General features: G+C 35.1%; 1 pseudogene; it reads right to left on the bottom strand.

Moving 5' to 3' along the window:
- Nucleotides 1-3,122: 3,122 nt before the first annotated feature.
- On the bottom strand, nt 3,123-5,695 carry LOC113234976 (annotated as a pseudogene).
- Between the last annotated feature and the right edge of the window lie 10,090 nt (nt 5,696-15,785).

The raw sequence follows: 15,785 nt of genomic DNA, 5'->3' as shown, positions 1-15,785 counted from the left end.
CCTCTTCTTCCTCTTCTTCCTCTTCTTCCTCTTCTTCCTCTTCTTCCTCTTCTTCCTCTTCTTCCTCTTCTTCCTCTTCTTCCTCTTCTTCCTCTTCTTCCTCTTCTTCCTCTTCTTCCTCTTCTTCCTCTTCTTCTTCTTCTTCTTCTTCTTCTTCTTCTTCCTCTTCTTCTTCTTCTTCTTCTTCTTCTTCTTCTTCTTCTTCTTCATAAAAGTTTTAATTGAGACCATGTCCGTCAAAAGTGAAGAGAAAAACACAGATAAACAAGGCGCGCAAACCGCGTTATTTTAACGGCTTCGCCCGCCACAAGGTTTCGGACTGTTTTTAATTTTCTATAAGATGATAAATAAATTTTGAGCTTTACGAACATTGTAAATTAGATAAATACTTACTGGTGGTGATAATTAACTACATCAGAAAAAATGTAAAAAATACTTACATAAAAAAAGGAAAGAAAACGTATTCAAAATAATGTCCTCTCTCGGCAATTCACACGAATATATTTTTTTACCATAAACGAAACTTCGTTCTTCTCCATGTTCTATGGGTACCTGAAGGATGTGTGTGGGGCGTAGTAGTGGTTTAACAACGTTAAGAGTCATACACAAAGTCTCTCTTAGATATACTTTCAAAGCGCAGGTAATTAGAAAAATAATTTGACAAAAGTTCAATCATTCAAATACTATTGATATTGTACGGACAACGGCACATCAGACTACACATTTTTGTTCGAAAATCGCCTCCATTGCAAAGGAACAAGATACGTCAATATGTAGCTTGATGTGCTGGCGTGTGTACAATTAAATCAAATTGCTTTATACGTATTCGAGGTGTGCTTAATGTATTTATTTATAAAGTATGTTTGTATTTAATATTTTAGTTTTCCTTTCTTTTTAACATTTATACACCTATAACTACACCTCCCCTGTTTACTCGGAGGCTGTGATCTCGAAGGCGCTTGAACACCTTGAAGTGAAATAAAGATCAACGGCAAAGTCGTTAATAACTTGCTTTATGCAGACGACACTATTCTCATTGCAGCATCGGAGACCGATTTGCAAGCTATTGTAAATAAGGTTAATTAATATAGCGAGAAAGCCGGTTTATCCATAAACATAAACAAGACGAAGTTCATGGTGGTCTCGAGAAATCCGGAATTGAGCCCTAACATATCTGTAGCTGGGAAAGAACTAGAATGCATACGACAGTACAAGTATTTGGGGGCTTGGGTAAATGAAGCATGGGAATCTGATCAGGAAATCAAGACCCGGATAGGAATTGCTCGAGCTTCTTTTAACAACATGAGGAAAGTTCTGTGCTGTCGTAAATTGTTCAGTTTACGACAGCAAACCTATAGACCTATAGAAGTAAACCTATAAACCTATAGAAAGTAACCTGACTCGGAGCTTTATGTTCATAAAGCTCCGAGTCAGGTTACTTTTATGTTACATCTGGTCTATCGTCATGTACGGCTGCGAAAAGTGGACCTTAAAAGAAGACACTACAGGACGCCTGCAGGCATTTAAGATATGGTGCTACCGTCGCATGTTGCACATTGTTGGAACACAGAGGGTCATGAACAAAACCGTGCTTCAGCGTGTTCATATGTCCCTGAAAATTATGCCGTCTATCAAAAAGCGCAAAATGGATAATCTTCGTCACGTGATCAGGAACAATAGATACACGCTGATATAGCTAATAATGATGGGCAAAGTGCAGGGTTTGAGACGCGCGGCGCGCTGGGCGAAGAAAGAAATCGTGGCTACGGAACATCCGGGACTGGACCGGCATTGCATCCCGTCGAGCAGCTGTTTCGGTTGGCTGCTGATAGAAACGGATACAGGAAGCTGACGACCTTGAGCATTGAAGAGGCACTTTAAGAAGAAGAAGAAGAAGAAGAATTGATAATAATAACTCTGTGAATGTACACTGTGTATGTGTGTAATACCTTCACAAAACCATTTTTAAAAGTAAATTTCTCAAGGTTACCGTTTACTGAGAATCAAACCCGGAACCTAGAGCAAAGGAAATAACAACAGAAAAGTTTATTTCCCAAATTTGTCCTACCGGGAATCGAAGCGGCCGCAAAGTGGCTTTTCTCTTTTGTTATGTTGTATTTAGAGAGATGTATAGATACTAGTACAGAATATGATTTGTTAAATACGAAAGCTTTAATTTTACATCGGCTTTTGGGCCGCGTATCTTTGTGTTCACGGGACCCCGGCGATGGCGGCGGCGCTCGAAGACTTTACTACATTTACGACATTATTACTAAATAAAGGAACCTACACCATATCACAGTATAAGACACCACAAAGAGATATTAAACCTTTCACAATAACTAGAATTGGTCGATCTGTTATATTTAGGTATTAAATTGGCTTATCTTTGATCTTCTGTATTTTTCATATAAAACACACAAAAAATTCGCAAACCACATAAATGCATTCTCACTTCAGCACTCGCGCGTCCATTCCATTGCATCGTGGAAAAGCGTAACCAAAGGAGAGAAGGGGAAAGGGGACTTTTATTTAGTGTAAAAATAATTGTATTGGATTTGAATATCTATTATAATGTGTTAAGTGCATTTCTAGTGCCACATTCACTGAATTATAAAGCTGTAAATTGTAACTTCAATTAGCCCAGGGCGAATTGAATAGTTGTATTTCTAACTAAATACAATTATCGAGGAACGAATTTGCTGTATCTCGGTGAACCATAGTTGGTTGGCCACGATAAAATGTTGAAAGTATTTCGAAACATTTAAACGGGGACCGGGGATATCTCAATTTTAAAAAAAATGTAAGCAAAATTCTTGGTGTATCTATTTTATCATAAAAAAATAGCAAATTTTTCCTATTTACACCATTTTGCGTGTGTTTCGTAAAAAATCTGTGCCCAAAATCGACGTCGTATAACGAAAAAATATCGTCATAGAATTACGAGACCTAGACCAAAAATATATAAAAAATTCATTTTGCCATTTTTCGAGATACGACAAGCACGCTTTCCGGCATCGATATAATAGCATCATGAAGAAACCGAGTCTGTGTTCGGCAGCTGCCTTAAATATCATAGGAGGCTGGAGGAAATTTCAGCACACTATATTAAATGTAGTGTGCTATTCCGACAGAAAGAGGAAATATTGACACAGGGCGAGGCGGATTGTCCTGAACTTGTGGGGCAACCAGTAAGGCTTTTTGTCCCAGACAAACCTAAAATAGTTCTTAGAGTGCGACGTCGTGAACCATTTCTCGGCGTTGCTCCGTGACCTCTCAGTGCTCAACGAACTCTTGGCATCAGCACCGGAGTGTAATCTGCTTGCGTGGCGATGGGCTGCTGTACGTTGTGAATGCTTGAGATTCTGTGAAATCATGCATGCTAGGGAATCGAATATATAATTATAAGGTATTTGTCACTTTTATTTTTATTTTAATGTATTTTATTTCATTTTTAATTCCTTTTTTTTAAATCTTATTGTTATTATTTCTATAATTATCTTAGTTTTCACGGTGCGCTAGTTTTTAACTGTAATACCGTGTAAACATATTTACAATAAATAAATAAATATAAACCTAAACAAAAACACATAATAGCATTGTAAAGAAGCAGAGTCTGTGTTCGGCAGCTGCCTTAAATGCTATGGTATTGGTTATGAAGGATATTTCGGTATATATTTAAAATAAAACTTGATATCACAGCACGCTACCTTTATTCCAACACCGAGACAGAAAGAGGAAATGTTACATATACTCACAGTTAATGTTGCAATAAAACTATTGAAAATACCCAACCCGTTCATTAATATTTTAAAGTAATAGTTAGTGTTGAAACATTTATTTTCGAGAATAATTTGGAAAAAATGAATGCCATCTACACAATTTATTGCCAACTAACAAATCAAAAATACACAATTGAGAAACCGTCGATTCATTATCTTTTCAACGACAGTTTACTGTTTTCACCAGTTTTCGTAATTGTATATAAATGAATTTTTATTGAACATAACTAAAGTGTTGTTTAAATAGTTTTGTATTTCTTTTTTTATATTTTATACTAATGATTTAGTATGAACTGAGCAATAAATTTTCGCGTTTTTCAAATAATACTTTATATTATTTTATTTTATCAAAGTGTCGCCATCTACAGTTATAAATATGTACTAAAATTAATTTGTATGACTTGATAACCAGATTCATTTTTCTTGAAGTTGTCGAAGCTCAAGAAGTGACACAGCTGGTCCAGCTGTTCCTCGCTGTAACTTTTACCGAAAAAGTTGGCTACGCGACGCGACGTGCCCTTCAGATCCTGAAATTCAGTGTAATCAACATTATGTAATGACATTTTCTTCGAAAAACCTACCTATTATTACATAAGTCCTAAAAAATAATATGTACCACATGAAATAAATAGAATAGAATAGAATAGATAGATAAATTCACTTTATTACGCACACACAAAAAAGAACAAAACCAAGACATAGACAACTTAGAATTAATGTTATTGTTACATTTTTATAATTTCGTGACTGGTAACTTATTGTTATCAATAAATAAGTTTGACTATAAAGAACAATTATAATACTCGTTAGTAAAATCTTTAAACCTCTCTCCTGAAAAGTTGCGATTTTGTAGATATAGCTTTATAACACCATTGATGCATACGCAAAATAATACTATTTACTCTGAAGAAGCGATATGCAGGATTGTGAAATCCTAAAAATGGTAATAACCTTGGATAGATCCTCGTAACAAAGAAATAGCATGTTGGGGTGTTGCCGCTGCGCCCACGCCTCCTTCACGTGCTCAAAGTAAGGACACCACACCACTGAAGAAGAAATTTAAATACTAGCAAAAACTTTGTATGCAAGTTAGAGGCAATGTGATTAAGAATCTTTGGGTACTTACGTAGATCTTTCTTAAATAATTAAAAGAAGTCCTTAAACGGAGCCGTCAAACCTAACAAATCATTGTCCTTTTCGAAGTGGTAGTATGAAACTGCGACATCACGGGGATCCCTGGCCACGTACACAATCTTGCACGTGTCCAGCAGATTAGGAGGCAGCAAGGACATAGGCAAATGGGTCTTGATGAAGCGGGGCGGCTTCATGTTAGTTAGGGATTCATACCCTGGTTTATATACCTTTTCCAGCATTTGGGCACCGCCTGGTATGTTTGCATTCTTTTTCATTAATAGTTCAAATGACTTTTTACTGTCGAAAATGCACAATATGGAAAAGACAATAGTATATAGTTCTCTGACAAATGACTTCATTAGGAATTCGGTTCGTCCGACAAACCGCGAACACAACTCGCTCCATCACACGATGAGCGACTGTAAATTTGTGGATGAGGTCTGTTGTTAATGACCACGTCTCAGCTCCGTAAGATATTAACTGGTAGAACACACTGGTTGAATGCCTTTATTTTTAGACTCTGTGGGATTGACCACCCCAAGTACGACTTCGAATTCTGATAATGTGTCTTCTTAAGAGGTTTGATATTCATTCTACCTACTTTTTTCTTTTGTATTATTGTATATTGTTGCAATGATGAGATGTAAAAACTAATATAAATATGTAATTAATTGCTCACTCCACAAACGGGTATCTGGCCAATAGCGGCACAGACTTTGCTTTGTCAAAGTTTAAATCGTTGGCTATCAGCCACACCAACTCCTGCGTCCACGTGGTTCCTGAAAAGCATTAAAGAAAAATACAAAAATAAATACTCAACCAGGTAACAGAAATTTACTAATCAAGAAATATATTTCAGTTATAGATATCGATAACTCTGTAAAGATCTACGATGTGACTCTCTGACTTGTTGTCTAATACGCCTCTAGCTTTTTGTTTATTTTAAGTTTTAACATTTACGTTCTTAAGATTTAGAATTTTGGTATTAGACAACAATACAATTTGGAATGTAAAATGTAACTTTTGAGTGATATCTAAATTTTAAGTGTACTGTTTGATAGAGCTCAAAAAAACTATATTTATAACTCATTTTAGGTATTTTGACCTTTATGCCATTTGATTTAAAGACTAAGTTATTTTCAAAATTCGGAGTTCTCAGCCTAATTGCCGTAGTCATTATTATTTTTTAACTTCTTTTAACAATAACAAATACAAAGAACTTTAAGTAAAACCATTAATATTCATAGATTTGTCATAGATGGCACTACGACTAAAAAGTCGTTGAAAAACCAAATACAAAGACACGACAACAAGCACATAGAAAAATTCGTGAGGTTCGCTGGTTTGTTCCGTGGCTTAGTTGGTACAGCATCTGAGACGGTATGCTAGAAGACGTCGGTTCGAATCCGGCCGGATCGAAGGAATTTTACGGTACGGTACGGTTTTTAAGGTACCTACTTAAGAAAATTCCGAGCGAATACTAAACATTGCTAATACACTTATATATTTGATATACTTACTTAGATACTTGCATATTTTATGGTACATTTTAAAAGAATGGCAAGCAGTATTTCGCCACTTAAGATCTTGAATGGCACAGATGTAATCCATTCCAGACTAAAATGAGAAGTAAGTTGGCAGACAAAGGTAGCGTCCGGACAGGTTACGGTAATTGAAAAACATGGGTTTGAAAAATAAAATAATTAAATAGCAAAGCCAAAATCTTAAAAAGTACCTTTAGATAAATGTATAAACTATATAAAATTGTGGTTCTGTTTGATGTTATTCAGAGCCAGAAAAATTACTGTTTTAAGAATGGCGAAGGAAGGTCAGCGTCATCTCAAAATGACGATAAAAAATGTTTCAGAGAGCATATTATGACGTCTGCGACAGTAATCATCTAGCCGAGGCACTTCAGCATATAAAGCAAGTCCTACGTGCAAACAAGTTGAAGATTCGCTTAGAAGAACGGTCGAGCGAAGACCTGCCATTTTACCTTATATGGCAGGTGTTACAGACTAGATCAGAAGAGTCCTCAGGCGTGCGTCAACCGACCTTTTTTAAGCCTCTGAGAAAGATTTCCCAGTTAAATGATGCAGGAGTACACAAGTTTGATTGCGAGTGCAGTCTCCTTATATTCGACAAACGAAGTGAAGTATTTGTACCCGCGTCGAAGAACATATAGTTGACGTCGTATAATGCTGCCATAAATAAGTTTGCAAATTACGGGCGTGTCATGGCTAAATCTGTACACTTAATTAAGTTCGATCCCTGTAAAAGAAGTCCGTTATTTACCCAGGACGCTGCGAGAAGCCATTGAAATTTAAAAAAACATCCTAATTTCAACAGAAAAGATGGTTTCTCCGTACAACCAATTTGAATTCCAGTATTTCTTCTGGTGAAAAACTCAAAGGCTATAAAACGTAGTATATAATAATAATAATAATTTATTGCACTAAAAAGCCTTAAATTAAGTAAAGTACAGTTTTGAGAAAGTTATATAAGTACAAAGTATAACACGTTAGTTGAGATAAGGCCATTACATACAGAGTATACTGCCGCTGACTAAAATAGAATTCTCTGAGCTTTAGTCAGCAGCTACAGAAGGAAGGTACAAATAGATCGAGTAGGTATTTAAGTTTAGAGGAAGCTATCCGTACTTATGTGGTAAAAAATTTAGTGCTAGGTATACAATAAAGTATTTTAAACATAAAGTCCTATAAATGGTAATAAAAAGTATATAGTATTAAAAATTTAAATAATTATAGCAATGGTAACATCTTAGTGTCTTATGAATGTATACGTATGATAATATGATCCATAAGTGGGCATAAATGTGTGTGAGTGAGTGAGTGTGCGTGTGTATGAGAGAGACAGTGAGAGTGTGTGAGAGAGTGAGGGATGAAGAGTGAGTGTGTGTGAGTGAGTGTGTAATGAACTGAGTGAGAGTGAAATGCTATCGACTGAGTGAAAATCGGCGCTTCACCCGGGTGGTTGAAGGAGAGCTTCTGTTTCTTCGTAGTTAAGTTCTGCAGCCATGTAGACACTGTCCTTTTAAATATGTTTAAATGTTTTATAAAACTGCAGTACTAATTAATATGTTCAAATTTATTCTAATTACCATTATTAATTAATAATAAAATTTGTGAAACATAGTAGCGTAAATTGGAATATTCTTTGAAAATTTAAAAATATAGTATTTATCGAGTTCTTAGGTTTTCGCGATTGTTACACATAGGAAATGAATCTATTTTTCCAGATTTAAATCGCGTAAACAAGTCTCCAGTCTGCGAGCATGTCATGGATAAACCTACACATTCAATGAAGTTTGACAAACCCCAGGTCCTTGCAAAAGAATTCCGTTATCAACACAGGATGCTGCGAGAGGCCATTGAAATTAAAAAACATCCTAATTTCAACAGGGAAGATGGTTTCTCCGTACCACCAGTTTGGGATCCAGTATTTCCTCTAATGAAAAATCCCAAACAGACATAAGACAGCAGTACTAATTAATATGTTTTAGTTTATTCTAATTTCTATTAATAATTAATAATAAATTGAACTTAATAAAAATTCATTCAATAAATAATTTGCAAAACTTAAATTACTTAAATTGGAATGTTTTCTTTGTAAAATTAAAAATAAGGTATTTAATTCATAACTATTGTAACTATAGTGAAAAAATTCCTATTTTTTGTGGATTATTACTATTAAGTTTGGTGGCTTGCATCAATATTAGACATATCTGGTTGAAGACTGTACCACATCAGTCAACCGTGACCATGGAACCTGTAAAGGGCCCGAAACGTCGGTTTGTTTGAAAAAACAAATATACGCGATTTAAATCCGGAAAACTAGTTTCATTTCCAAAATATAGTATTTAATTAATAACTTTTGTAACAGTAGTGAAAAATAGGGTGTTTTGCATTAATATTAGACATAACTTGCGAAAACTTAAGAACTCGATATGACGATAAATAAATTATTAAAATAATTGTGACTTGAACTTTCAGTTTAACAAATAATAATAATAATAATAATAATAACGCACACACTCAACATAGCCCCGCACTAGGGAAACCCTGTGTCGCGGGTGCCATGGACACACACATAGACAACCACAAATTACACCCAAACTCACGAGAGAAATAAATGTAGGTCATACAAATATTTCGCCCGGCCCGGGAATCGAACCTGGGACCTCTGCGTAGCAGTCCGGCATGGTAACCGTTCGGCCACGGAGGCAGTTTTACAAACCTTTTTTAATATTAAATTCATGTTATTTCAAATTATTATAATGCATACATAAATAAGCTCACGCCCTAGTCCCACAGGAGGGGTAGGCAGAGGCCACGGAACGCCACTTTGCTCTATGTTGACATGACTCTCGAAGCTCACATACATCAGCTAGCCTTTTCATACAACTTCTTTTATTCTTGTCACTTCGGATCCCAGCATTTTTGAGGACATCACTGATCTGATCAATGTAAGTCCTTCTGAGACGTCCTCTTAAAAACCTTCCATCCATATTCGCATCATAAATCTGTTTGGTAATTCTTTTTACATCCGCTCGACATGCCCAAACCGCCTCAACATTCCTTTCTCTATTCTAGTGACTACATCCTCTTTCAAGCCATATCTTTCACGTATTCTTCACTGTATCACTCAATTTTATCCACAAATTTTCCTCAAAGATAGATCTCACCTCCACTACATTAAACTCTACTTTCATGCTTCTTCTGCATTACCCAATTCTCATTACCAAATGTCAGTGTAGGAACCAGCAAAGCATTGTGTATGGACACGTGTGCTTTTTTGGGATAAGATGTTGCTCCTCATTAGACCATTTATGGCTCCATTTACTGCGGTTCCCTTTCGTACCCTTCTTTGAATGTCCTAATCAAACTTTCCATCTCTTGTAAACACACTACCCAGATACATAAACTCATTCACTCGATCAATTTTCATAGAGGCTAATAATATTATACACCTATCAAAATTTTATTATTTTAGTAAAAGCATTTTTGTGTCTACCAGTACATTTAATTAAAAATTGCTTTGTATTACATTAGCCTGTCTAATATGAATCGGGTGGAAACAAAACCGGGGGCAAAAGAAACCGGAGACATAAAGAATGGACCCAAAATTTAATTACTACCTAAACTGGTTGAACCTCCTCATCCAGTGCCTACAATGCTAACCATCGGGCCACCAAGACCGTCAAAAATAATAACAACAGAGACAGGGCTCTGTCACTTGCTCAAGGCTATCTGACAAGTGCCTACTTCTGAGTGCACCGACGTCGACGCAAGCGCTCAGAGGGTTGCACGCGCATTGAATGGTCGTACGGCATGTTTCGTAAGAAAAATCGCGTAATTATTGTTCGTGAATGAGTGTATAAATAAGAAACCTGACAATAAATTATCTTTTTTTTTTCATTACCGAAAGACGAAGAAAGGTAAGTGTTCAATCTTGTGTTTTTACTTTATTTTCGATTCTTGATGTCATCAATTTCCAAGAATTTAAGTTAGGTAGGTTGTAATCAAAGAATTATGAGATTTTAAAATATTTAAAATCATGCCTAATGTAAGACAATTCATATTTATTTTCAATTATTTGACTTAGTTTGCTTGAACCTCGTTTAAATACACTAATTTAAACGAGGTTCAAGCAAACGGCTTTTGAATCATTTCTTTCTTTGTTCTACTGATACTTCATTTTTATTGTACCTACCCACTTTTTATTATCGCTACCTAACCTAGGTAAGGACCTAAAAGTTCTCAATTATGTATTTTTTTTATTGCCGTAATAAGTAAACTAGAATAATCTATAACCATCAAGAATACGATCATCATAATATTCATCAAAAATAATAATAATACAACTTTTTGGGTCAAAATGCCACACAACCAGTGTACAATCGGGTTGGATGCCCCACTTTTTGAGAGGGCCTACTAATTTAAAAATTATTAGTTTACCATGAATAATTCCTATGGATATAACTAGTTTAATCTTTTACATTACATTAAGACTTGATTTTATTGATCAAACAATTACTGATTTTGTAGAAATGGACTTTTTGCAAACCTTTTTTTTTTGAGGATAGATGCCTACATGGATAGACGCCACACGATGAAAATACTAAGAAGGATAAATAAATGCCCTTTACAATAAAATAGTAAAATTCATAATAAAATGTTTTATTTGTAATCTTTAACATATTGTATATACATATTACATCTTTAATAATAAATATATACGTATTTAAAGTTACTACCTACTTGACTTCGTATTTTTGTAGCTATCAAAACATTCTATACACAAATGTTCGCAGTTAAAAACTGTGAATAATTTGTCTTTTTGGTAGGAAGTTTTTACTTACTTTTAAACTACTTACTTACTTTTTAACCGACTTCAAAAAAGGAGGAGGTTCTCAATTCGACTGTATGTTTTTTTTGTATGTATGTTACGCGATAACTCCGGTATTTGCGAACTGATTTTCATGATTCTTGATGAGGCATTTTTGCAGGATGTTAGAGAATTTGCACGAAATAATGACTCAACCATATCGTACAAAGCGAAAACGGCGGACTAGGTTCAGATAGGACTTTCGAGACCTATAGTTGGCACGCGTCTGACGCTAACTAACCACTTCTACTGTATTTATTGTTCCGGGCATACGCTCGTAATTTTTTTTAATTAAAAAAATATAAAGTGGTTCGTTCCGTGGCTTAGTTGGTATAGCGTCTGGCAAAAGAAGAAAACGTCGGTTCGAATTCGTTCGGATCGAAGGAATTTTTTCTGAGTGTTTTTTCTGAGTGTTCGATCTTTGTATTAATAATTATAAAAAAGTACAATTTTATTTATGTTTAAACATAAATATAATTATATATTAATAAGTGCTAAAAAACTTTTTTCTACTCCTGTAGTTTAATGTGTCAATTATTACTCCATAAACCATGTCACAAAGGCGCTCTTTTTAATTCTGAATCAAAATCCTATTATCTATGGTACTCACCACTGACCTGAGAAATGTCATTATACTTTTTTAAATAGTACTATAACGAATTTCAACAAAAGAACACAGTATTTTTGCTAATTCAAATTTTAATATCAAGACACTACTCAAACGCTCTACTATACTGCTTCCTGATTGGCACTGCAACGGTTATGGACAGGCATGTAGCTTATCATGAGGCGCACGACTTTTTCGTCCCATCACTAGATATTATAAAAAAAACTAAATTTCATTTAAAACGTCGATTATGTTAATTGTCCTCCCTATCATAGGGAGGGCAATATAATATAAAATGATTAGATAATACTTACGTATTAGAACGTTTAATAAAATCCAGGCGCTATTTATGAAAATGAATCTTCATGCGTAAACAGCCACTCTTATATATAATAATTATAATTATATATATAATTAAAAGATAATTTTCTTCAAAATTAAATGGGACCACTATGGAGATAACCTCTTTCCAACAAAAAAAGAATCATGAAAATCGGTGCACAAATACCGGAATTATCGCGTAATATATATACAAAAAAAATACAGTCGAATTGAGAACCTCCTCCTTTTGGAAGTCGGTTAAAAGATTGATTTAGATACTAGTAGGACAATTGTCAAAATAGACATCAGACGTTAGACATTTTTGGCAATATTTTACCTTCTTTCACAATTTATCAATAAAACTGTCGACAACAACTACATTTAAATTTTTATTGAATTGATATTACTAATACTGACTTATTTTTTATGTGAAATAACTCCACTAGTTTGTTATCGAACACTCAATCGAAGATCCAAGATCGAAGATCGAACACTCAGAGTCGTATTCCAGAACTGTACTCAATGCTCAAGTCAGTATTTGAGCAGACTTGAGTATGATTTCAAGCACTGGAAATAAATAAATAAATAAATAAATAACGCACACACTCAACATAGCCCCGCACTAGGGAAATCCTGTGTCGCGGGTGCCATGGACACACACATAGACAACTACAAATTACACCCAAACTCACGAGAGATATAATTGTAGGCCATACAACTATTTCTCTCGGCCCGGGAATCGAACCTGGGACCTCTGCGTGGCAGTCCGGCATGGTAACCGTTCGGCCACGGAGGCAGTTAATAATATAATAATACGACTCTAATGGCAAGGACTTGAGTATTGAGTAGAGTTCTAGAATACGACCCTCAGACAAAAATCCTTCGATACGGCCGGATTCGAACCGACGACGTCTGCGTCTTCGATCTTGTATTAACAATTGTAACAAACTAGTGGAGTAACTTCACATAAAAATAATTGAACATCAATTCAATAAAAATTTAAATACAATGAATAGCGACATCTCTAGCCAGGGCTGGTAGCTGTAAAGGTGTCTAACTGGTTGACGAAATACTTAGGATTTCTCATAGATGGCGCTACGGCTAAAAAGTCGTTTGAAAACTAAACACAAAGACACGACAACAAACACATAATAAATTCGTGCTTAGTTGGTATAGCGTCTGGCACGGTATGCTAGAAGACGTCGGTTCGAATCCGGCCGGATCGAAGTATCTTTTTCTGAGTGTTCGATCTTTGTATTAATAATTATAACAACTACATTGATTATTTAAAATTTTATGAAAATTGGCAACCCTGCAAACGTCAATTTTCTCCATCTTCAAAATAGACTGACTACGTTTCTACCATTTCTTGGTCTAACGTGATGTTAAAGTGAGTAATTTGAACTTCAAAGTCGATTATCCAGGATGTTTTCAACGTTTTGACAGAGGTAACTTTGCAGAAGTGGCTAGCTGTGGCAAAGACTTTACAGGTAACAACCACTTAAGTGACTCAGCGGCTTGCACTGTAGACGCTAGATGAGAAGGTCTTGGGTTCGCTTCCGGGCAATACCATTCTGGAAATGAACTTTTCTACATTGGTGCTTGTCTGGATGTTCTGGGTAGTGCTCTGGAGTTACTTTCGTACAGGAAAATCCGTATTTTGAGGCCAGATAATTATGTGGTTGTCTGGCATATCACATTACACTACATCACATAACATTGCATTACATCATATTACATTACTACAACCGTATTATAAATTGAATGACAGGGAGAGTTAGAGCTATCACAGGGACAGAAGTCTTATGTAAGTTTGTCCTACGTCTGGCAATGCGTTTTCAATAATGATAATATTTTCTAAGTATCGCAATTTGGTTATAATTAACGATTATTATCTACAAAATATATACATATAATTAAGACATCACGTGTTCCACACGGTTTTTTATTTCATTTTAAGAAATGGTGTATGAAAACACAACTGCACATTAGAAACACTGTGTGTCTCTAGAGTGTGCGACAGGTTTAATACTCATACTATACTGTATTGAAGTTAGTATTTGAATTTACTTGATACTTGACTATAAGCTTGTTTGGTTAATCGCTGAAAGATAAGTATTTCAACACTGACCTAACTTAATATACAACACTTATTTTAGTATTAATATTTTAATGCATTTCACATAAGCAGAGCGTATCATAAACTCCTAATTCGCAACCCAATGCCCTTAATGAAAGGGTCATTCGTTCAGTATACTTGGTTTTACACCTCGTGAAATACAGACGGCGTGGTATGAATAGATGAACAGGTCGAAATGGAGTATGTAAATGATTGGAGTGGCGCGGGCGTTGATGGCTCTGTTGTTCACGTACGAATCTTTTGAAGTGGTAGAAACCTTTTGTACTTTGCCTGTACCAAAGAAAATATTATTAATGCACTACACAGTGTCACGTAAGTTTAATTGTGTATCAAGGGCGGTAAATAAGGAATTACGAACGAGAATCTATTAGAAACCCAAGGTTCTTAATTTCCGTACCACCGTGAAATATACAGTGTTTTTCATCCCACGTAAGTTGTATTATTGCATGCAGGCTAATTTGACTATAATGACCCAAATAAAACCCTTTTTTTCTCCATTTCCAAATGGAAAGATTCGCATTAAATAAGTAACAAACAAAATTACATTAAATACAAAATGAACTTTTTGAATGGAATTGAAACTTATTACAAAGGCAGTAAAAACTTAAATCATTCTATAAAAAACGGCTATAAGTATTAGAAAGAAGCCGCTGGCAAAAACCGTATATCGTGATGTAAGTTATAGGCGTGACAAGGTTACGGAAGTAACAGTCGTGACAAAATCACGATGATTTATCACTGTGATTTTTTTGGAACCGGAACGACAGTCACGGCGATAGAAATTTAACGCTATTCCCCATGTCTAGTGACAAACCTTAAAAAGTAGCAGAAATAGGACGGAATCTTCTCAAACACTTGAGGACCATTCAGTGCCGTATAAATGCTACAACGGCAAAACCACTAACTATTCTAAATACATGAGATGACTTTATACTATTATAGTTAACAAAACGATAGCGCGTTTCAGAGTACAACTAATGCCATCTAGCAGTGGCGTGATTCGTGATTAGTTCCAATTGCATGTTAAAGTTGTGCTTGTTGCAAGTGTAGTTTGATTTCATGCTGTAACCAAATTTCTTAAATTATGACTATAAATAACACCCTAACAAACTAGAGATACTACGTATTGTATCTTTGGATAAATGACTGTTTATGATTTTTATGATTACAGGCACAAGTAAAAGTAATCGTTACCGCGTGCGCCTTCGGCGACATGTCACTACAACATTGACTATGAAAACGCAACGAAATGTTGCTTTAAGAATATACTCTAGAATTTAGAATATTAATCTGAATAGAAAACTACTTCCTTTTTTGTTTAAGAATATATTTTCTTAAAATACACCCAAGAAATTTTGAATTCATTTAAGATTATTTAAATTTGATGTAAGAG

The sequence above is a fragment of the Hyposmocoma kahamanoa genome, unplaced genomic scaffold (genome assembly GCF_003589595.1).
Source record: "Hyposmocoma kahamanoa isolate Upper Pololo Valley unplaced genomic scaffold, ASM358959v1 86161, whole genome shotgun sequence".
NCBI classification, from domain to species: Eukaryota; Metazoa; Arthropoda; class Insecta; order Lepidoptera; family Cosmopterigidae; genus Hyposmocoma; species Hyposmocoma kahamanoa.
Note: the sequence above shows the minus strand (reverse complement) of the source record. Positions and strands in the feature narration are given on the sequence as shown.